At 33.6% G+C, this 25,449-nt stretch overlaps 1 long non-coding RNA gene and 3 pseudogenes across 1 annotated transcript; 1 reads left to right on the top strand and 3 right to left on the bottom strand.

Moving 5' to 3' along the window:
- Positions 1–1,891: 1,891 nt before the first annotated feature.
- LOC135149460 (E3 ubiquitin-protein ligase UPL5-like) lies at positions 1,892–5,288 on the bottom strand (annotated as a pseudogene).
- A 2,641-nt stretch (positions 5,289–7,929) lies between these two features.
- Positions 7,930–11,707, bottom strand: LOC135149459 (E3 ubiquitin-protein ligase UPL5-like; annotated as a pseudogene).
- A 5,278-nt stretch (positions 11,708–16,985) lies between these two features.
- LOC135149458 (E3 ubiquitin-protein ligase UPL5-like) lies at positions 16,986–22,909 on the bottom strand (annotated as a pseudogene).
- Positions 19,568–21,726, top strand: LOC135149350 (uncharacterized). The gene is made up of 4 exons (XR_010287775.1): positions 19,568–19,678; positions 19,813–19,883; positions 20,719–20,779; positions 20,956–21,726. It is a non-coding gene; the product is annotated as an uncharacterized LOC135149350 (long non-coding RNA).
- Positions 22,910–25,449: the final 2,540 nt, after the last annotated feature.

The raw sequence follows: 25,449 nt of genomic DNA, 5'->3' as shown, positions 1-25,449 counted from the left end.
TATCCTCCACAAGAGTACTGCAGTAAAGACGAAGAAGAGGATGATACTATCATGACAGACTTAAATACTATATTTTGATACGAAGAGAACGAGCTTGGTATCGATTTTACTTATTTTATTTATCCAATTATATACATCTTTTTGATACAAAAAGAAATTAATAATATGAAAAAAATTATATTATTAAATATACTAATATTTAAATTAGCCAGCTCACCCAATTTTTCTAAATAAAAAATATCAATTCAATAATAATTGGAACACATGATAATATCTCAATTATATTTAACCATAACGCAATTTCTAATTAAATTCAATCTAATACCACAACTCATACCAAAGAACATTATAGAAATTAAAATTTTTTAATAACATCATTTTTTAAGAAGGTAGCATTTCCTAATTTTTCAGACATATGTTTGTATTGCAAATTTTACACATGTCATATTATTCCCTTATTCAAACCATATACAAGTGGTAGATTATAAACGAAACTGCTATTTGTTGAAAATGTTATAAAATATAACCTTCCCAAAATCTTTGAAATTTTAAAGTGTAATGTGTTCAATATTTTGATGATAAGCACATTCATTAGCGTGAGCTGTTTGATTATGTGATGGATATATATAACTTTAAGCGTTGACGGAAGTGGTAATGAGAGTACGGACTCCGAAGACCGTCACATGAGTCATCCTTATGTTGTTGTCTATAGGGGAGGGTGTATGACTGTGTTTGGGATGTTTTGTTAATGAAAATCATGATATTGTGGATTAAATATTTGCTTGCATTGTATAATAGTTAAAATGTCTGTTAGGTATATATTGGATAGTGAATGCATGGATGGACAGGTTTTTGACCATTCTTGAATGGTAAAAAATGGTAGAAATATAGAAAATTGCAGGGGTTTTAGAATATATATCTAAACTTACCACAGATATATATGTCAAAAGTTTCACATTTCTCTATAATTTACGGCAGATGTTTACAATAGACTGAGTCGTGAGAAAACTACCGACAGAACTTTTCATCGCAAGAACGGAACCAAAAATACGAAACTGTGGGTCCACAATAAACATGATGGAACTTTCGGTCCTAAAATGTCCAACTTACAACGGACTGTACATTGTAAGTTTAACTATGAATATGCTGGAATTGTGGGTCCTACCAGGTCAACTTACGACACCTGTGAAAAATTGTGACGGTTTTTCGAACTTACTACTTGAGGAAAAACGACGGATAATTTCCCTCGAAAATTGGAAACTTACGACGGAATTAAGGCGAACTTACTACTTGATCAAAAATGATGGATAATTTCCGTCGTAAATTGGAAACTTACGACGGAATTAAGGCTTAATTTCCGTCGTATATAAATAGCCCAGTTTGTTGTAGTGGATACAAAAAGGACCAACCTATAGTGTCGCATTCATATGCTATACTGAAATGCCCATGCTAAAACCCTAATTTGACCGATGCTAAAGCCCTATTGTGTAACGCGTATATCATGGGTATATTGGTAAATTTGTCTAGTCGTTTATCATTTTCCATTCTCTCTAAATTGTATATAGTAGTTCTTGTTTTCATTCATGATAGAGGACTAAACACTAAATTTGTATTTGAATTTCAAGGAAAATAATCAATGTATACTCTTGCTCACTCTGGAACGTTTTAATCTACAACTTTAAAATTTTAAAGCACAAAAAATATAAATTAATTTCTTGCAATTTAGAAGCTAGACAGCTAGTGATCGCAGTTCTATTTGCCCTGCTAGTTTTGCAAAGATTTGTTCAGCCATGCTACTTTTGCATCATCAACTCCCTCGCTGCTAGAAATACAAGGTAGCCAAGCGTCATGTGAAGCACAAAGAGAGTTTCGATCCCGACATGTATTGTTCTCAAAAGGTCCCAAAGCTGCAGCCAACATGATCCTGGGTGATGAGACTTAGACGATCTTGCATGACTTTCAACGATTGGTAAGGAGGAAAAGACAACTGATAGAAGCAAGTCTGAGAAGTTGGAAGGCGATTGCAGCTCTCACTCACCTTGTAAATGTATAGCCGGGAGGTTAAGCCACCGAAACCTTCTACAGGTAGATTCTTCAGTGACGTCCAAAAGAATAGGAGAGCTTTTCTCTGCCCTGCTGACATACTCGCCACAGTCTGCAATTTAAGATGGATACAATTTAAGATGGATAATTATGTAGCTATCTCTTGTAGTCTCATACGAAAAAAAGATAGATCGGTACTTTTTTAGTTGTCCATTATTGACTATCAACGGTCAAATTGACCAAACTTTGAAGGGATAATTTTATATATATTATATAATTCGAAAAATATTTTAAAATTCTATCATTATAAAGTACATATATAAAATCTATTTTAAAATATAACTTTTTAAAACAATGAAAGAATTATACGTAATCTTTGGTCAAAAAATGCTTAATTTGTGAAAGTCAATAGTGGACAATTAAAAAGAGACGGAGAGAGTATAATGTAATATCATACATAAAATTCAGCTCATAGGAAAAATAAAACTTATGAGGAGGATATTCAAAACAAACTGCATTGTGCACAGCTAGTCGAAATGATCAGTGGATAACACCTCATAATGGAAAAAGAAGACTTAAACATAAAAGCCTTAAAGAAAAGAAGTATTACTGACTAACATACCTCCCAGAACCAGGATATCTGACGATCAGTCTCCTCGTAGCCATCGTAGTCAGTGTGAGACTTCCAATCTTCAACACTTAGAGCTTTTTCACTGCCATACAGCAGCCTGTCAAAATCTTCTAGTTCTAAGAATTGGAAAAATGATTTCCTAAGCCTCCCCGAACTTATGATATCATTAAAACCCTGAGCAAACTGAGCTACCTGATCCTTAATAGAATCAACAAAATGATATTGAACAAGCCTAGCAACATAATTTTCTCTATTTGTACTATTCACGGCAATATATTCTCCATCAGGGTAGAGCTCCACGACATTCCTGCATCCTAGCTTGTCGGTTTCTACACTAAATGTTAAAGATAGAGAATCTTCATCAACTTCCTCAGGATCCATCTCCAATATTCTCTTGCAACTACTGTACAAGATTGGATCTGCATCCCGTATATCTTCCAGAGAAACAATCCTTCCGGCCAATTGTAAAAGAAGTACTCTATCAAAGGCAATGCCAACCTGAACATTGTACATCAAGGCCAATGCAATTACTCGTCCAGCAAACTTGAAGTATTCTAGGTGCAATGGATCCACCTTCGACGCTGCAAAACAAAAAAAGTCATAAATTTTCTCTAAATTGAACTAATTATCAGGACTTGGTAATATCAGGTATGATAGCACTAGGTGAGTTATTCACAGCTGACCTCATTCAGTTTATAGAATAATTAATATACTACTGATGAAAGCAATCTATTTAGCAACTTTCACTATATAAAAGGAAAACTCAACTGATATTCTAAACTCTAAATGACCATGAAAGGAGAACGGGGATCTAAAAAAAGATTAGATTTAATAATTAAGTACTATCTAACTGTCTATGCAACCTGTAGACTATTAAGATGCACAAAATTCAACGGAAATCATTCCCGAAGAGAGAAAAAGGAAAAAAGGAACTCTCCCTCTCGGAGAAAAATACCAAACCTCTTTTTGGATTCAATTTACCTATATTAAAAAAGAAGCAAGCTTACCTGGATTTGGAAAAAACCTTCTGCCATCATTTGGACAAGCTACAAAGAGGGCAGTTTGAGGATCAAAGATGGCTTCACAAACTAAGACAAACCATTCCCTCAGTACACCGGGGCCAGTAGCTTCCTCATCTTTAATCCAAAGTTAAACCAGCTCGAAGTGTATCAGCCTCAGCGTGTGCAATGTACTGAAATGAATCCTCCAACAATCGTGATCTCTCTATAAGGATCTCTAGGTAGTCATCATCCTCATCACTAACTTGTGGAAGTAACATCATTTCCAAATGCCTTCTGCACTCAGAATCAATCACATCCTTATGCTCCAAAATCCAACTATAATCTTCACCCCTCGTAGCATATTTAATTATTAAATAGCAGAAGGAAAGCTTCCTCTCCCTTAAGGTTTTCCAAAATTGTCTAGCGAGGACTGGAAAGTGCTTAGACATGCCATTCAGTTCAATTATGATCTGAACATACTGGTTGCACCCAAGATTTTCACTCTCTGTGGGCAACAACTTTTTCTCAAATTCTTCAAGACAATCATCCATCTTCTTCAACAGCTTAAATAAAATCCTAAGCATGAAGTTAAAATCTTCCGTGTATGTTAAAGTATAAGGTTCACCTTGAGAGGCCTCTGTGTAACAATAACCGCCATGTAATAGCTCCTCTGGTATAAACCTTTTTAAAGGCATCATAAAGCTTTTAAAATGGAGAAGCTCTTCCGTCATTAAAGAAAGTGAGGGACTCATACTTGTATCAGGTTGTATACCACCATCCATTGTAAGAATTATCTTATCAACAGCCTCTCCAACAAATGTTAGTATATCTTTTAAAGTAACGAAATCAGTGCATCCACCTCCATCTGATGCTGCCTCGAATTCAATAAATTCCACCATAGAACTAAGACAAGTTCGGCACGTGTCAAAGATAACATTGTCAGCATAATATGGCATCCCAGGCAAGGGCTTGCAAATCTCCAGCAAAATATGGACACATTGTTGGAAGGAATATGGAGGCATAAACGAAATGATGACCCAAACCAACTCTCGTAACAACTCATCACCAAACATTACATGATTAGGAGACATATATAACATAACTAACGCGGCTGGTACACCAGAATACGAGAATACCTGCAGATGCCCTATAGCCATATCATTATCACTCGGCAGCAAATCCGTGAAATAATCAGTCAGGTTTCTTCGAATCAGGTAACGTGCTTCGCTGTCCAAAGAATATTTATTCCCTGGTTTCCGTTTACACAATCTCCAAATCAATGAAACAATCTCATCAGCTGTTTGTTGAGCTTTCACATGACGAGTACTCGGCATGACTCCAACCACCTGTAAAACAGCATCATTTTCGACACAACATTGCCCTAGGGTTTGCTCCGGGTAAAGCTGCTTGCTCTTATAGATTAACGGCTGCCCATTCACTGGAATTCCACTTTTCGATTGGATCAAATCAAGAACGTGCTCAATCGTATCGTCAATATCAGCTCGGATAACTAATGTTTCCATTTCAGAAAACAATCTTACAAAGAACTGTATGGTAGGGTTCGATTTCGACAGCTGAGAAGAAATGGAGCCATAAGAAAAAATGGAATCCATGAGCGACATAATTGTGTGTGTAAGAATGAACACTGATTTCGAGCAGAATAGTTTAGAGACGGTGAGGCTGGAGAGAAAAAACCCTAATTCAGCTGTTTACTTGTGTGTATGCGTAACTCAATTTACATTTGCATCTATATATCCGAAAACCATTTTGGGCCCGCAGTTTAAATTTTGAAATGTGCCCAAATTTCATAGTCATCACAAATTTTAGCTTTGGTAACAGTACACGCACGGATTTAAATAAATTTTTAATTTACTATTTATTATAGTTTTATTATCTCTTTATTTGATTTAGTATCGTTTTTTTAATATATGTATTTATACATAAAAACTTTAATATATATATTCACACTATTATTGTTTAGCTATAAAACTGTTATATATTAACATTTGATCATATTTTAAATTTTAATAAAATTTAAAATATGATCAAGTGTTAATATATAAAAATTTTATATCTAGACAATGATAATGTAAATTTGTATACTATAAATGATAATGTAATCAAATAAGAAGACATTATACATCTATAAATAATAATTTTAAAAAAAGTATTTAAAAGTGCGTGACGCCCGGCCATAAGCTTGTTAGTATAGAAGTCTAACACACCTTTTAAGTTAAATAACTTGAATTTAAAAATAAATTTTTATCAAGTTTTTTTACAATGTCTTGTATTTCGGTGTTTTTACTATACGATGCAACATCGAAAATTGTTATGAAGTGACATCATTATAGTGGAATTTGGTATTTGTCATTGCAATGTTACCAACACCTTCTTCTTCTTCATCTTTATCACAATATTATGAAGTACATGAATTAAATTAAATCCGTATTAATATGTATTTAACTAATGATATCAACATAGACTCCATATTTATATGGACATGTCTTGAATTAAATTTTGTATTAATACATATTTAGCTACTAATATCAACATGGTCCTTATTTATTTGAATTCTAATAAAAAGAATTTTATAGATTCATTTAATAGATCTGAGTTTTAAAAATTGAAATGAATAATTTTGTTAGTGATGTAATTCTATTTGTGTGATAGTTGTTACATTAATAGCTCCCCACCAAACTTTGAGTCCTTTCATATATAGTAGTGTAATTATTATTATTAAATAAAATTTATATAATGATAACCAAATTTTGATAATTTGATATTTGATACTTCTCATAATTCACTAAATGAGGGATTAGTTTACTGATAAAGGATATAGATTGGGTTGTTCATATTTCAATATATATTTTGGATGCCGGGTATTGGCTAGGAAACCAAAAAGCAAGCTAAAATTTTCCTCTGAAAAGACAAACTAACGACGAAATATTTCTGTCGCATAAATTAGTGTTTCCACACCTTCTGACATCTGTTCATCGTGAATTTCGTCGTAAGTTCTACTTTACGACCGAATTTTCTAGTCATAAATTCTATATTTATTGTTGAAAATTAATTTTTAATTTCTCTTATTTTTAAATTTATATAAATAGAAATGACGAAAATTCTGTCGTAAGTTTCTTATTATTCTATTGGCACATAGGACCCACTTATATGAAACGGTTATGTGTTCAGTCATAAATTAGTGATCAACTGCCGGGGCTTTAGAATATAAATCTAAACATACGACGGATATACATGTTGTAAATTCAAGATTTCTCTATAATTTACGATGGATATTCATAATAGGCTTAGTCGTAAGATAACTATCAACGGAACTGTTCGACGCATGAACAGAACCAAAAATATGAAACTGTGGGTTCACAATGAACATACGACGGAACTTTTCGTCGTAAAATGTCCAACTTACGACGGACTATACGTTGTAAGTTTAACTATGAATATGCTGGAATTGTGGGCCCTACTAGGTCAACTTACGACGCTTGATCAAACTTACGACACTCATGGAAAATTGTGACGGTTTTTCGAACTTACTACTTGAGCAAAAATGACAGATAATTTCCGTCATAAATTGGAAACTTACGAAAGAAAGAAGGCCTAACTTCCATCGTAAATAGGCGAGTTTGTTGTAGTGGATACAAAAAAGAACAACCTAGCTATAGTGACGCATTCATATACTATGTTGAAATGTCAACGCTAAAACCCTAGTTTGACCGAGACCTACTGTGTACGGTGTATATCATTAGGAAGGGTATAATGGTAAATTTATCCATTCGGTTATCATTTTCCGGTTCTCTCTAAATTGTATAGTAGCTCTTGTTTTCATTCATGATGAGAGAGGACTAAACACTAAATTTGTATTTGAATTTTAAGAAAAATAATCAATGTAGTTTTGCTCACTTCGAAACGTTTTTATCTACAACTTTGGAATTTTAAAGCACAAGAAATATATAATTTCTCGGAATTTAGAAGCTAGTGATCGCAAACCTATTTCTTCTGCGAGTTCTGCAAAAAGATTTGTTCAGCCATGCTACTTTTGCAACACCAACTCCCTCCCTGCTAGAAATACAAGGTAGCCAAGCGTCATGTGAAGCACAGGCTAAAAGTAACTTGAGAAAATTATTACGTAATTACGGATAATTATCGATTATAAACCACAAAAGGAAACTATGCAATCTGATAGTACAAAAAACTGTTCCGGCTCTGATTTTGAAATAAGCTTTGTATTGATATTTGTTCTCATGAGGTCCCAAAGCTGCAGCCAACATGATCCTGGGTGATGAGACTTAGACGATCTTGCATGACTTTCAACGATTGGTAAGGAGGAAAACACAACTGATAGAAGCAAGTCTGAGAAGTTGGAAGGCGATTGCAGCTCTCGCTCACCTTGTAAATGTATAGCCGGGAGGTTAAGCCACCGAAACCTTCTACAGGTAAATTCTTCAGTGACGTCCAAAAGAATAGGAGAGCTTTTCCTGCCCTGCTGACATACTGGCCACAGTCTGCAATTTAAGATGGATAATTATGTAGCTATCTTTCTGTAATCTCATACGAAAGAAAAAGATATAATGTAATATCATATATGAAATTCAGCTCATAGGAAAAATAAAACTTATGACCAGGATATTCAAAACAAATTGCATTGTGCACAGCTAGTCGAAAGGATCAGTGGATAACACATCAGAACTTGCATACTATGATGGATCATTTCATAGCATATATAAACACCTCATAATAGAAAAAAAAGCCTTAAACATAAGGGTACCGGTCCCCGGCATACATATGCCAATGACCTCTTAACCAACCCGGTCGTTGGATGAATATCCAGCGGCGAGGATTATAACCTACGTCCGGCGCTTTTTAACCTCGGGACGAGGTCTTTGCACCATTTTTTAACCTCTAGACAGGGACCCGTCCCGCAGTTAAAAAACACGGGATGCATTAAACTTTTGTTATAATTTTGGTAATTCTGATAATCCTGGCCGTTGGATATTCAACGGCAAGAAAATAGTGTGTTGGTTAAGAGGCACCAGCTCGGACGAGGTCTTTCCAACATTTTTTAACCGCTAGACAGAGACCCCGTCTAGCGGTTATAAGAAAATAAGATGTATTAAAATTTTGTTATAATTCTGATAATCGTGGCGGCTGGATATTAATCCAACGGCCAGAAAATAGTGTGTTGGTTAAGAGGCATATGACATACATATAACAGGGGCCTGGATCCTAAACATAAAAACCTTACTCTGAAAAGCCTTACAGAAAAGAAGTTTTACTGACTCACATACCTCCCAGAACCAGGATATCTGAGGATCAGTCTCCTCGTAGCCATTGTAGTCAGTGTGAAATCTTCAACACTTAGAGCTTTTTCACTGCCATACAGCAGCTTGTCAAAATCTTCTAGTTCTAAGAATTGGAAAAATGATTTCCTAAGCCTCCCCGAACTTATGATATCATCAATGCCCTAAGCAAACTGAGCCACCTGATCCTTAACAGAATCAACAAAATGATGTTGAACAAGCCTAGAAACATACTTGTCTCTATTTGAACTATTCACGGCAATATTTTTTCCATCCGGGTAGAGCTCCACGATATTCCTGCATCCTAGCTTGTCGGTTTCTACAATAAATGTTAAAGCTAGAGAATCTTCATCAACTTCCTCAGGATCCATCTCCAGTATTCTCTTGCAACTACTGTACAAGATTGGATCTGCATCCCGTATATCTTCCAGAGAAACATTGCTTCCGGCCAATTGTAGAAGAAATACTCTATCAAAGGCAATGCCAACCTGAACATTGTACATCAAGGCCAATGTAATTACTCGTCCAGCAAACTTGAAGTATTCTAGGTGCAATGGATCCACCTTCGACGCTGCAAAACAGAAAAAGTCATAAATTGAACTAATTATCAGGACTAAACTAGCTTTAGCTAGGGAAGGACTAACAAAAATTTTAATTTTACATGTACATCCAAATAGATTCTATTTGTATAAAGTTCAAGTAATATCAGGTATGATAGCACTCGGTGAGTTATTCACAACTGACCTCATTCAGTTTATAGAACAATTAATATACTAATGATGAAAGCAACTATTTAGCAACTATCACTACATATAAAAGGAAAATTCAACTGATATTCTAAACTCTAAATAACCATGAATAAAAGGAAAATTCAACTGATATTCTAAACTCTAAATAACCATGAAAGGAATTAAAATGGGGATCTAAAAAAATATTAGATTTAATAATTAAGTACTACATAACTGTGTATGCAACCTGTAGACTATTAATATGCACAAAATTCAACTGAAATCGTTCCCGAAGACTCTCCCTGTCAGAGAGAAATACCTAACCTCCTTTTGGATTCTATTTATCTATATTAAAAAAGCAGCAAGCTTACCTGGATTAGGAAAAAACCTTCTGCCATCATTTGGACAAGTTACGAAGAGGGCATTTTGAGGATCAAAGATGGCTTCACAAACTAAGACAAACCATTCCCTCAGTACACCGGGGCCAGTAGCTTCCTCATCTTTAAACTCCACAGTTAAACCAGCTCGAAGTGTATCAGCCTCAGCGTGTGCAATGTACTCAAATGAATCCTCCAACAATCGTGATCTATAGATAAGCATCTCTAGGATCAGGTAGTCATCGTCATCACTAACTTGTGGAAGTAACATCATTGCCAAATGCCTTCTGCACTCAGAATCAGTCACCTCCTTATGCTCCAAAATCCAACTATAATCATCATCCCTCGTAGCATATTTAATAATTAAATAGCAGAAAGAAAGCTTCCTCTTCTTTGAGGTTTTCCAAAATTGTTCAGATAGGGCTGGAAAGTGCTTTGACACGTCATTCAGTTCAATTATGATCTGAACATACTGGTTGCACCCAAGATTTTCACTCTCTGTGGGCAACAACTTCTCCAATTCTTCAAGACAATCATCCATCTTCTTCAACAGTCTAAAGAAAATCTTAAGCATGAAATTAAAATCTTCCGTGTATGTTAAAATATAAGGTTCACCTTGGGAGGCCTTTGTGTAACAATAACCGTCATGTAATAGCTCCTCTGGTATAAACCTTTTTAAAGGAATCAGAAAGCTTTGAAAATGGAGAAGCTCTTCCGTCATTAAAGAAAGCGAGGGACTCATACTTGTATCTGGTTGTATACCACCATCCATTGTAAGAATTATCTTATCAACAGCCTCTCTAACAAATGTTAGCATATCTTTTAAAGTAACGGAACCTCCATCCGATGCTGCCTCAATTTCGATACAAGCTACCATAGAACTAAGACAAGTTCGGCATGTGTCAAAGATAACATTTTCACCATAATATGGCATCCCACGCAACGGCTTGCAAATCTCAAGCAAAATAGGGACACATTGTTGGAAGGAATATGGAGGCATAAACGCAATGACCCAAACCAACTGTCGTATCAACTCATCACCAAATATCATATGATCCGGAGACATATATAACATTGCTAACGCAGCTGGTGCACCAGAATACAAGAATACCTGCAGATCCCCTATAGCTATATCATTATCACTCGACAGCAAATCCGTGAAATAATCAGTCAGGTTTCTTCGAATCAGGTAACGTGCTTCACTGTCCCAAGATTTATTCCCCGGATTCCGTTTACACAATCTCCAAATCAATGAAACAATCTCATCAGATGTTTGTTGAGCTCTCACATGACGAGTACTCGGCATGACTCCAACCACCTGTAAAACAGCATCATTTTCGACACAACATTGCCCTAGGGTTTGCTCCGGGTAAAGCTGCTTGCTCTTATAGATTAACGGCTGCCCGTTCAATGGAATTCCAGATTTCGATTGGATCAAATCAAGAACGTGCTCAATCGTGTCGTTAACATCAGCTCGGATAACTAATGTTTCCATTTCAGAAAACAATTTTACGAAGAACTGTATGGTAGGGTTCGATTTCGACGGCTGAGAAGAAATGGAGCCGTCAGTGGCATCATTTTCAAATTTGGGTTTGCAGGAATTGATGAGCGACATAATTGTGTGTGTGAGAATGAACACTGATATCGAGCAGAATAGTTTAGAGACGGCGGATATGAATAAGTTTGGAGCTTGTGGCTGAAGAGAAAACCCTAATTCAGCTGCTTACTTTGTGTGGTTCGCTGTTTTGGGCTCGCTGTTTTAAATTTGAAATGTGCCCAAATTTCATACCTAGTTATCACAAATTTTAGCTGTGGTAACGGTTACACCGATTTAAATAATTTTTTGATTTATCATTTATTATAATTTTATTATCTTTTTAATTATTTGATTACAGTAATATCATTTTTTTAATATACGTATTTATCCAAATAAAAAAATCTAATATACATATTTACACTATCATTGTTTAGCTATAAAATTGTTATATATTAACACTTGATCATATTTTAGTTTTAATAAAAAATTAAAATAGGATCATATGTTAATATAGTTAAATTTTATATCTATACAACGATAATGTAAATTTATATATTAAAAAAATGATAATGTAATCAAATAAAAAGACATTATACTTCCATAAATAATAATTTAAAAAAAGTATTTAAACATGTGCTTGATACCGGCCATAAGCTTGTTAGTATAAAAGTCTGACACACCTTTTAAGTTAAATAACTTTAATTTATAAGTAATTTAATATTAAAATTTTTGACAATGTCTTGTATTTCGGTGCTTTTCCTATATGATGCAACATCGACAATTGTTCTTAAGTGACATCATTAGTGAAATTTTCCCGTGGAAAAAATCATCGTAAATAACCGTCATAAGTTACGTTTTGCGTCATTATTAAATCGTCGTAAGTTAACATATTTAGCAAATTAAAAACAAAAAATAAATTAAAATAAAAGGGTTCTAATTCCGTCGTAACTGCACCATCGTAAGTTCACATAATTATATAATTATAGCTATTCAAAAACAAAAAATAAATGAAATTGATATGTTTATTTTCTCATCATAAGTTAACATATTTGGATAACTAAAAATAAACAAATAAATGAAAATAAAATAGTTTCCGATTCCGTCGTAACTATGTCGTCATAAGTTCATAATTATATAATTATTGTTGTTTAAAAATAAAAAATAAATGAAAATTATATCATGTTCTAACTTATGACGGATCATATCTTAAGTTAGCATGGCAATAAATTCAACTTTTTCAAAAATGTTTTGGGGGTAATTTCAATTTTTCAGAACTTTTTGTTATATTTTAGCATTTCTGAACTTATTTTGGCATACTATGGATGCTTGTATGTTGTAAGACGATCTAAGTTTATGTAAAGATAATTTAACTTACGTACATGGACGAATATGGATTTAGAATTTGATGTAAGATTTGCACATGATTGAATGTTAATTGTAAAAGCTATGGTTTCTTATATCTAATAATTGTGTGGTTGATTGTAAATTTTGGATGGATATTGATTGTGGTGCATATTGGTTTTAGATATATGTGAATATATGTATGCACAGGTTCAATATATATTTTGGATATCGAATATTGGCGGGAAACCAAAAAACACGCTAAAATTTTCCTTCTTACGACGAATATTTTCGGTCATAAAGTAGTGTCTCTAAAACTTCCGACATTTGTTCATCACAAATTTCGTCGTAAGTTCTACTTTATGACGGAATTTTCTATCATAATTTTTTTATTTATTGTTGAAAATTAATGTTTGTTTTCTCTTATTTTCAAATTTAAATGAATAGAATTGGGGCCCATGAATTTAAAATAACGAAAATTTCATCGTAAGTTGCTTATTATTCTATTGGGACCCACTTATATGAAAGTTATGACGGAAATATGAACTTGCGACTAATTTTTAAATTTGCAACCAATTTTTGAAATTTTCACGCAAGCAAAAATGACGGAAGAAATTTATCGCAATTGGACCACTTACGACAGATTTAGTGTTAAAAATCCGTCGTAAATACGACGGAATGTGGTCTTCTGTTGTAAGTTCGACGACGTTATTTTTTGCATATAAACTTACTACGGACTCTGTCGTAAATTCACCAACCATATTTAATGTCATCGGACACATTTAAAATTTATTTTTGACGATCTGGCCGTAGGGATGTTATTGTAACGTATTAATATTGATTAAAATAAATTTTAAGAAAAATAGCATTTTATTTGATATATGGATTTTGTAGTCAAATGGGGTCATATTACTTGGGCTTTAATCGAATACTTACCTGAAACATTAAACTATTTTAAAAAAATAAAATTTCGACGATCCAACCGTACGGATGTTATAGTGTCAATACTGATTAAAATAAATTTTGAAAAAAATAGCCTTTTTATTTGGTGTATGGATTTTGTAGTAAGCTTAAGTTCTCCAGAACTTGCGACGGACGTTCATAATAGACTTCGTCGGTAGTTACTTTACGACTGATATTAGGCTTAATTTCTGTCGTAAATACTCTATTTGTTGTAGTGATATATACTTGCGAAACAATGTTATTGGTTTTCATTTACGCAGGATTGTAATTATAGACAATTATCATCCGTTAGCTCGCTAGCTGTCGGTTATGATCCCTCCCGGTTTCACTTATTAATGACCGACTTCTGTTCAGTTCTGCCATATTTTCATATTTTCTTGTACTGTTGACTATTCAATCGTTAACCTGATTAATCACAGACTTGAAAAAAAAAAAGAGTGATTGACACTTTGCACCCCTTATGTTTAGGCGCTTTTTCGATTTGGTCTCAAACAATTTTTTTTGGCAGTATGCACCCTAAAGTTTGAAAAGCGCTTCGTTTTGCACCCCTTTGACCACTCACCGTTAATTGACCGTTAAAGTTAACAGATTTCATATTTTCACTTTGCACCCCACAATTTTAATTTTTTTTCATGAGTATTTTGAAATATATTTTTTCAAAATTAGACACTTTTGAAATATTTTTTTTCAAAATTAGACACTATTGCCAGCTGGTATTAACGACATTGTTGTTCTCAAGCCTCTTGCTTCTGCTGATGAGACACACTTGCTAATGTACACAAGAGAATTGCAAGCAACGCATGTAATCTTTCCTTCTTTTTTTGACAAACTGTGTAATATATAACGCATGTAACTTTTTGAGCACCCTAAAAGTTCCTTGAAATCTCAGCAGAAGAACTGAAACAAAAAAAAAATCTCAGAGTTTTGACTGAGCTTAAAGTCAGATGAAGCTTTCATGTATTCACCTCCGGTGAGCTATCTGCCGGAGTCACAGTTTCCAACAGGATCACCAGGTGCATATGAGCTACTAAATGAACAAGGATGGCCACGTAGAATAAATAACCAAATGATAAGGGCCAATCAGAAAGGTGTAAAAACAGGTGAATACACCTGGGAAGATCTTTTCTCAAGCCAAACTCTACAGAAATGACTTTGGACTTTCAGTGATTGGTATGAAAGCATCATAGAGAAGTTCTTCGGCAAGCAAATCGACCACCAGCAATGTATATGAGATTAGATGTTCAACGGACCAGAAACGGAATCAGTACCAGAACTTGAGTCCTTGTGTTTTAAGGAAAGGCTTGCAAACTGAGAATCAAGATCCCGACTTCTGGCACGCTGATGGCTGGGAGGAGGTTGCTGGTGTGGTTGCTGTTGCTGCTGTTGATACAAGGTCCGCAGCCTTTCAATCTCCCTCTCCAGTACTTCATGTTCCACTAAAATTGTTTGAGACCAAATCGAAAAAGCGTCAAAACATAAGGGGTGCAAAGTGTCAATCACTCAAAAAAAAAATAACAATATTAATTATACTCGTTTGGCTAAGTTGTACGGTAGAATATTTGTTATTTGATTTTATAATATTTTAATATACTATTTATATATCTTTGGATGATCACAAGACGGTCAATTGTTTTTATCATGTGAATTATGTTTAAAAACAACTTGAAAAAAAACTGACAAGAACATACATTATGTAATGCTTGTATGAATTTTTGTATGTGCCGCCAAGAGAATTGACATCCCAACAGATAGTGTTTCTCTCAAGCAGTCCCAAAGCTGGAGGCAACATGCTCCTGGGTAATGAGGCTTAGACGATCTTGCATGACTTCCACCGACTGGTAATTAAGAAGGAAAACACAACCTTGTAAATATATAGCCTGGAGGTTAATCCACCAAAATCTTCAAGTTCTAGGAATTGGAAGAATGATTCCCGAAGCCTGTCCGAATTCATGATATCGTCAAACCTTGGAGCAAACTGAGCTACCTGATCCTTAACAGAATCAACAAAGTGATATTAAAGAAGCCGGCAACATAGTTTACTCTATTTGTTATATCTCCCCTTACCTTATATACGAAAAATAGAAAACTCCAGAGTATATCTTTCCACGGGTCGAAGCAATAAAAAAGCATTTGGGATTTTTTCTATCTTTTTCTGTTAGAATTCTAAAAAGATTGAATTTCCTTTTTTTCTTTCAATTTAATACAATATGAAAAAAAAAAGATACTGGAGATGAAAGCATTTTTCCCATATCTATTCTCCACAACGCTGTCGGAACAAAAATATCGGATACAAAAATTAAATCTACAGATAATAAAAATTATTCACTGAGAGATAAAAAAAGGAAAAATCTGACTGATAGAACAAGCACGATAATAACGAAAACATATACTATTTATATATACTATTTATATATCTTTGGATGATTACAAGACCTTCAATTGTTTTTATCATGTAAATTACTGCTGTTTAAAAACAACTTGAAAAAAACCTGACAAGAACATATATTATGTAATGCTTGTATTAATTTTTGTATGTGCCACCAATTAAGAGAATTGACATCCCGACAGAAAATGTTTCTCTCAGCCAATCCCAAAGCTAGCTGGAGGCAGCATGCTCCTGGGTAATGAGGCTTAGACGATCTTGCATGACTTCTACCGACTTGTAAATAAGGAGGAAAACACAACCTTATAAATGTATAACCAAAACCTTGTACAGGTAGATTCTTCAGCGACGTCCAAAAGAATAGGAGAGCTTTTCTCTGCCCTGCTGACATATACTCACCACAGTATGCAATTTAAGAGGGTGATTCTTAATAATGTTATAATACGATAGCTAGTCGAAAGAATTATAAGTAGATAACTCATCAGAACTTTCATAATATTATGGATCATGTCATTGAATATATATAATGGAAAATACTGGCGGCCATAGTCTGGAATTTAAGATTGGGGACCAACTCATAAGAAAAGCAAAACTTATGAGGAGAATATGTAAAACAAAGTGCATTGTGCACAGCTAGTCGAAAGGAATAGAAACAAACTTGGAGTTCTTTCATGCACTGCCATACAGCATCCAATCAAAATCTTCAAGTTCTAAGCATTGACAAAATGATTCCCGGAGCCTGTCCAAATTCATGATATCGTCAAACCCTTGAGCAAACTGAGCTACCTGATCCTTAACAGCATCAACAAAGTGATATTAAAGAAGCCGGGCAACATAGTTTACTCTATTTTAACTATTCACGGGAAAAAAAGAATCCATCAGGGAAGAGCTCAATAGTCTTGGAACCAAAGTTGTCGGTTTCGACAATAAATGTTAAAGCTAGAGCATCTTGATCAACTTCCTCTGGATCCCACTACAACAAAACTGGCATCAGACAACACTAATCAGACAACGGATGCTGAAAAAAGTGTTGGCCGAAACAAAAACACAACACTTTCTTTTCGTCCTCGAAAAACTATTGTCTAACACCTACAACCTACAACGGTTAAAAAACTGTTGTCTAGTAATTTCAATCAGACAACACTTTGTTAACTGTGGTATTGTGTAATGATGCACATTAGACAACTGTTTTTAGAGCTGATGTGTGAAGAAACTTCAGACAATAGTTCAAGAAACCGTTGTTGTAATTAGACAAGTGTTTTATTTGTTGTGTTGTTTACGAAAAGGTCAAACAAGGGTTCCATATAGTGTTGTGTGACTGGAAAGCTAACATACAAGTGTTTTTGTTAGCATCGTATCATGGACTTATAGACAAGCCTTTAGCTAGTAAAACGTTGTCTGACTGAATGACTTTTAAGAAAATAAATGTACATAAAAGAGTGCAAACATTCAAAAGTCCTAACCAAAGTTATAAAAATATATTCACTTTCTTAGTAGTCATATGTTTTTCAAGCATTAGATCAAGTATTGATCAAGGAAATTCGAATTTTTAATTCATAAAAACGAAAGTTAATTATACAACGGTTTTCTTCCCATAAATCGTTGTCTACACTACTTTTATACAACGGATTATCCCTGAAGCGTTGTTTGAGCCTAATTTAGACAATGGATACTTATACAATGGTATAACTTCCGTAACAGTTGTGTCATTTTTAATGATACAACATAGGTGCGTATAAAAACCGTTGTGGGTTAGACACTACAGGACAAAAAATACCTTTTTACAATAAGACAAAATTTACAATTAACTAGTAGTGTTAAAAAAACATACAAAACAAACATAAAAAATTTTGATTTTTTTTATACATGACTAATATTGTTAGTTCTCGACATCCGTACGGTTAGATCATCGAAACAAATATTTAAAAATTAATATAGAGCTCATCTTATACGTAACAAACATTCTATCTAGTACTTTATAAATTGTAAACATAAAACACATACTAATACTTACGACCGAAGTACAAAGTTGTCTTGGTATCACAAATGAACAATACATATTGGCATATATGCATAATATAAATATATTTTTTAATACAAAGAGTACAAAAACAAGAATTGATCGAGGAAATGCGAATTTTTAACTCATAAAAATGAAAATTTATTTTACAACGGTTTTCTTCCAATAAATCGTTGTCTACACTACTTTTTTACAACGGATTATCCCTCAAGCGTTGTTTGAGCCTAATTTAGACAATGGATACTCATACAATGGTATAATTTCCGTAACAGTTGTGTCATTTTTAATGATACAACATAGGTGCGTATAAAAACCGTTGTGTGTTAGACACTAAGGACAAAAAAATACCTTTTTACAATAAGACAAAATTTAGAATTAACTAGTAATGTTAAAAAAACATACAAAACAAACATAAAAAATTTTGATTTTTTTATACATGACTAATATTGTTAGTTCTCGACATCCGTACGGTTGGATCATCGAAAAAAATATTTAAAAATTAATATAGAGCTCATCTTATACATAACAAAGATTCTATTTAGTACTTTATAAATAGTAAACATAAAGCACATACTAATACTTACATCCGAAGTAAAAAATTGTCTTGGTATTACAAAAAACAATATATTTTGCATTTAGATAAAAAGTATAAAAATAAGAATTTGATCAAGGATACAAGAATTTTTAACTCTTCAAAAAAAGGATTTATTATACATAAATTAGTAGGACACAAAATGACAAAAGTTACCTTTTTATTGTTAACAAAAATACAGGATTATTGTTTAAAAAAATTACAATATTATTTTTCTAATTTTTTTATATTTCTACATCGACAATTACTAGGATCAATTATTTTGTTTACTAGACACAATAATCCTACTATATTTTTAAAAAAAATATCGTATAAGATAATTATAAAATATTTAACTTTATATCACTAAATTATTTTATATTTAAAATTCTGTTTTTATGATATTTTGATAGTCAATTATATATAAATACTTAAAATTTCATTTTTTTCCAAAATTCAACTACACAGTATTTTAATATAAATAAATCTGATATAAATACTAACTAACTATGTAAAAATATACTTTTAAATAAATTATTTCGTATGGTGATAATCCAAAATAGACCAGTTTGACCGATGTCGTCCTTTTTGTATTTGACTATTATCCAAAATTTACTTCACACTTTTAATTCATTTCCCCCCTTATCAACATTTCACTTCCCCCCTTATATTCCCCCTTGTTTCACTGCCCCATATTTAAATTCACTTTCACCTTATCTCTAAACAAGCCGCCTAGCACGAACAAATACAGAACATGAACCCTAGATCTAGGTATTTGTTCATCTTTGTCTCTTTCATTTCTATCTCTGTTTCCCTAATTTGGTTTGTTTGTTCTTTGATTTGGGTATTCAATACATCTCTATCTCTATGTGCCTAAAATCTCATGTTTAATTGGTTTTTATTAGGCAAACTGAGTTTGGACCACCATCAGAGTTTCTCTGTCGCCCAAACATCGATCTTCCAGTGGTATATACAGGTCACACCATGAGACCAAACACTTCTCTACATCTGAATCTGTAATTGATATAATCTTTTTGCTCATTTTTCTATAATTTTGTATTTGATTATTTCTTTTAGGTATTTTCTTTAGTGGGTATATTATGGATTATTTCTTTTAGGTATTTTCTTTAGTGGGTATATTATGAATTTTATTATATTGTTAGGGAGTTTATTGCTTTTGTTAGTCACTGATTTGTTAGATTTTGGGATTTTCTCTATGTGCAATTATACCCAAATCTTGTATAGTTATTAATTTGAATGGGTTGCAAGATGATTTTCTTTGTTGAGTGAAATGTGGATTGCACAAGAGTTGTGTTGTTACTGGTTGACATTTTGACGAGGTTTGTCAAGTGCTCTCAAATCCTAGAAGATTTGGTCAGATGCTCTTGGCTGTGTCATGACATACATTGGACTACCTATAACTTGCTCACCATTCCTTGTTTTTTGTGTCTTCTATATTGTTTGATTAGTTCTGTGTACATTCATTCCTGCCATATCTAGATGAGGATATAAAATGCTCTTTTGTTTAAACATTGGACTGTGTAACCACTGCTTATGTGATTTATATACCATACTAGAGATTGAGCTATATTTTTCTTTAGATCAATGATTATGTCATTTCTTTTGTCCTTCCAATGAATCTAGTCTGTCTAGATGCAAGACTCACTATACTATGCTTTCCACAAAATTCCTTGTTTTATGTTTCCTATGTTATGCATCGCATAAGGCATGATGATCATACTTGTTATCAAATTAAGAAATCCAGATGTGTTTCATATACTCTAATGATTTTATGTGTACAATCATTTCAGCTAAATAATGACAAGAATGAACGGAACAAAGCCAATACTCCTAATAATGGCAATGGAACAGGTTAGCAACATATTACATACTCTTTTCATGTCAATTAAGTTATATTTTAGCAATTGTTCATACATAAATGGTCTAGATCATTTGAACCTTCAAGTTCCATCTGGAACTATGCTCTTTGATCTATGAGCTGATGATCTAGTTTGTTTCTTGTCATCTTGTTTGTATGCATACAACAGAGAAATAGTACAAGAAGATGAAGTTCTCACAACAAACGTGAAGCCTGGATGGAGAAATGGAACAAAGATTACAGGAGAATGAGTTACCAGGAAGTGAAACATGAGACGATGATAATAATGGAATATGTGATATCCTCGGTATGAGAAGATAGTAGCAGGGCAGGGCATGCCAAAGGCTGAAGAACCCGGGGAGGGGGTAATCCGATAGTTAAATTTGTTGTAGAGTTTCCTAAGCAACTTACAGATGAACAAAGCTCATATGTTTGTAACATTTACACAACTTTTGTTTATTATAAATGAAATAGAGAATTATTAAATGAAACAGAGAATTATTTAGAGAATTCACAAAGAAGCTTACAATGAAATAGAAACAATTGTCCAGATATGTAAAAGACAACAAACTGGAAAATAAGAAACCATTGTCTGACATAACTAAACACAAAAGAAAAAGAAAAAGAAAACCGTTGTCTCAAAATCTACAAACAACCTATTGTCTAAATCTAAACCATTGTCTGATACTCTTACAAACAAGTAAATCTAACCACTTGAACTGTTGTGGGTAGTCCTACTAACAACACAAATCTAAAATATGACCATTGTTTTGAAATGTTTATAACAACACTTTGTTAAATGGTTATGTTGTTGTTTCTGGGTGTAACACAACACGATGTTAAATATAAACCGTTGTGTTTCTTTATTTCACACAACGGTACGTACCGTTGTCTGAGGTGCGTATCAGACGGCATCTCAATAGACCACGGTTTTCTTGGGCATCAGACAACGGGCAAAAACCGTTGTCTGATGCTGTTTTTGTTGTAGTGTCCATTTCCAATATTCGCTTGCAACTAGTGTAGAAGACTGGATCTGTATCCCGTATGTCTTCCACGGGAACTTTCTTTCCATCCAGTTGTAGAAATAATACTCTATCAGAGACAATGCCAACCTGAACTTTGTGAATTAAAAAGCCAATGCAACTACTCTTCCAGCAAACTTGAAGTATTCTAGGTGGATTGGATCCACCCTAGTCATTAATTTTAAAATTTGAATTTATCTGAGGATAACCAGGGAGGGATTCAAGGGAAGTATGGGGTGGCTGTGTTCCCCCCAATCCAGACTATCAGTTTTATGAAATTAACTCGGTGAGGTAATCTCAGTTGACCACCTTCAATGTATAAATTCTTGAAATACTGATGTTGAAAGAAATCACTATATCAAACATGGCAGCATATAACCGATAAGAATGTAAACAAAATATAACTTCTACGAAATCATATATAGGGCAAAGTAGAATGACAGAAGCACCAAGCTTACCTGGATTCGGAAAAAACCTTCTACGATCATTTGGACAAGCTACAAAGAGGGCATTTCGAGGGTCAAATATGGCTTGACAAACTAAGATAAACCACTCCCTCAGAACACCGGGGCCAGTAGCTTCCTCATCTTTAAACTGCAAATGTAAACTAGCTTGAAGTGTTTCAGCCTCAGCATGTGCAATGTACTCAAAAGAATCCTCCGAAAATCGTGATTTGTTGATAAGGATCTCTAGGATCAGACTGTTATCCTCATCACTAACTCGTGAAAGTAACATCATTGCCAAATGCCTTCTGCACTCAAAAGTAGTCACCTCTTTATGCTCCGAAATCCATCCATAATCATCATCCTTGCTAGCAAATTTAATAATTAAATAGCAGAAAGAAAGCTTCCTATTCCTCAAAGTTGTCCAAAATTGTCCTGCTAAGGCTGGGAAGTGCTTAGACATGTTATTCAGTTTCATTATGATTGCAACATACCGGTAGCACCCAAGATTTTCACTCTTTGTGGGGGAAAACTTCTCCCATTCTTCAAGACAACAATCCATCTTATTCAACGGCCTAAAGAAAGTCTGAACCATGATATTAAATTCTTCATCAGCCCATTCCGAGAGACCTTTGTGTGACCATGATACTACAAGCATTTTCTTGAGTTTGGTTACAGAAAGGTCTCTCAGAGTGGTCCTTATCAAGAATTTGGTATCATGGTTCAGACTTTCTTTAGGCTGTTGAATAAGATGGATTATTGTCTTGAAGAACTGGAGAAGTTATTGCCGACAAAGAGTGAAGATCTTGGGTGCTACCAGTATGTTGCCATCATAATGGAACTGAATAACATGTCTAAGCACTTTCCAGCCCTAGCTAGACAATTTTGGAAAACCTTAAGGAAGAGGAAGCTTTCTTTCTGCTATTTAATTATTAAATATGCTACGAGGGATGAAGATTATAGTTGGATTTTGGAGCATAAGGAGGTGATAATTCTGAGTGCAGAAGAAGGCATTATTTGGCAATGATGTTACTTTCACGAGTTGGTGATGAGGATAACAACCTAATCCTAGAGATACTAATCGATAGATCACGATTGTTGGAGGATTCATTTGAGTACATTGCACACGCTAAGGCCGAAACAGTAATCTATTTCACAATCATAACTATATAGAAAAGGAAAATTCAATTGATATTCTAAAATCCAAATAACCATGGCAAGCAAATGGGGATCCAAAAAAATTAGTATCAGTAATTAAGTACTACCTAACTGTCTATGCAACCGATAGACTATTAATATGCACAAAATTAAACTGAAATCGTCCCCGAAACCAGAAAATACCTGGAAATGCCCTGTATCCATATCATCATCACTCGGCAGCAAATCAGTGAAATAATCGGTTAGGTTTCTTCTGATCAGGCTACGTGCTTCTCTGTCCCAAGCTTCACTCCCCGGATTCCGTTTACACAATCTCCAAATTAATGAACACAGCATCATTTTCACCAGAACATTCCCCTAGGGTTTGCTCCGGGTAAAGCTGCTTGCTCTTATAAATTAACAGCTGCTCGTTCAATGGAATTCCAGCTTTCGATTGTATCAAATCAAGAACGTACTCAATCGTATCGTTGACATGAGATCGAATAATTAATGGTTTCATTTCAAAAAACAATTTTACAAGGAACTGTATGGTATAATTTCGATGGTTCAGAAGTAGTGGTGGCATAATTTTCCGATTTGGGTTTGCAGGAATCGATGGGCTGTATTGTGTGTGTGAGAATGAACAATTTAGAGACGGCTGATATGAATAATTTTGGAGTTCATGTGGCTATACAGAAAAAACCCTAATTCATGTGGCTGATATACTGGTCTGGATTTACGCACATTTGAATGCATCTATATTTCCGCCCACTTTTTGGGCCTGTTGTTTTAAATTTTAAATGTCCCCAGAGGATCATAGTTATCAAGCTTTAGAATTTTAGCTTTAAGTTCGTAGCACTGATTCAAATAATTTATTATTTATTATAATTTTTTTGTCCTTTAACCAGATAACATTATCATCCAGTAATATACATATTACAGTATCGTTATTTAGATATAAAATTTTTGCAAATTAACATTTTATCCTATTTAAATTTTGATTAATATTTAAAAACAATATTCTCAATTACATGTCGTGATATGAATTTGTTTTAGAAGCATATATTTTTTTCAGTAAAATCATGACATTGTTTATTATGGGAAATTTATTCTCCAATCGGCTTGTATAGTCTTTAATCTTTAGTAAAATTGGATTTTTTTTTTGGTATAATTGTTTTAAAAGTAAAATGTGTAATTAAAATTAGTTGGAGATCTTGTTGGTTCACCAGTTGTAGTTATTTCGATAGTTGTTGGACAAATTTATACTCTTTATTTTATTAACAAGCAAAATCTTTAACAAATATCAAACTACCAAATTTCGTTATCATCAATTACTTTTTTAAGTTAAGAATTTGGGAATAGAGGTAATTGTAATTCTCAACCCAGCAACTTTAATTTTAAAAAAAATGTATAGCAAGACTTAATAAAAAAAACATATGCACCCCAAAATTCACTATTACAGAATATACTTTTTGCAACGGAATTTTTGTGTTGTGTCTATTAAAAAATGTCGCCCAACTCTTTTTCTAGCATCGGTTTATAACTACTTAATCCACACATATAATGAATTTTTTTGATTTATAGCGTTCTTCAAATAACCAACATTGTATTTTACGTCGGTAAACAATAGCCACCGCTTAAAAGGAGTTTTCTGTGTCGATTTACGGAACACCGAGACTGTAGGTGACATTTTCTACTGTGGTTCACCAAATAACAACGCTATAGATCTATAGTTTCTAGGGTCGTCAGACAATTATCCAGCGTAATAGAATGTTTTTATAAATTATTTAAAAATCTAAAAAATAGTTATTGTATATTTGTTCCATCGGGTTTACGGCTGATTTTAGTCAAAAATCACCATATAATTTGCTTACACCAGTTTGCTCTCGACAAAATCAATTTGCAATACCCTTGACAAAAACCAATTGCTCTCTTAATTAGTCTGCTCAATCTCTCAATTTGCAAGACCGTCGATTTATATTTAACATATGAAGTACTGCTATTTAAAAATAACTTGAAAAAAACCAGACAAGAATGTATATTATGTAATGCTTGTATTAA

The sequence above is a fragment of the Daucus carota genome, chromosome 9, assembly GCF_001625215.2.
Source record: "Daucus carota subsp. sativus chromosome 9, DH1 v3.0, whole genome shotgun sequence".
Classification (NCBI taxonomy): Eukaryota; Viridiplantae; Streptophyta; class Magnoliopsida; order Apiales; family Apiaceae; genus Daucus; species Daucus carota.
The sequence above is the reverse complement of the archived record's forward strand: the minus strand, read 5'-3'. Positions and strand labels throughout refer to the sequence as shown.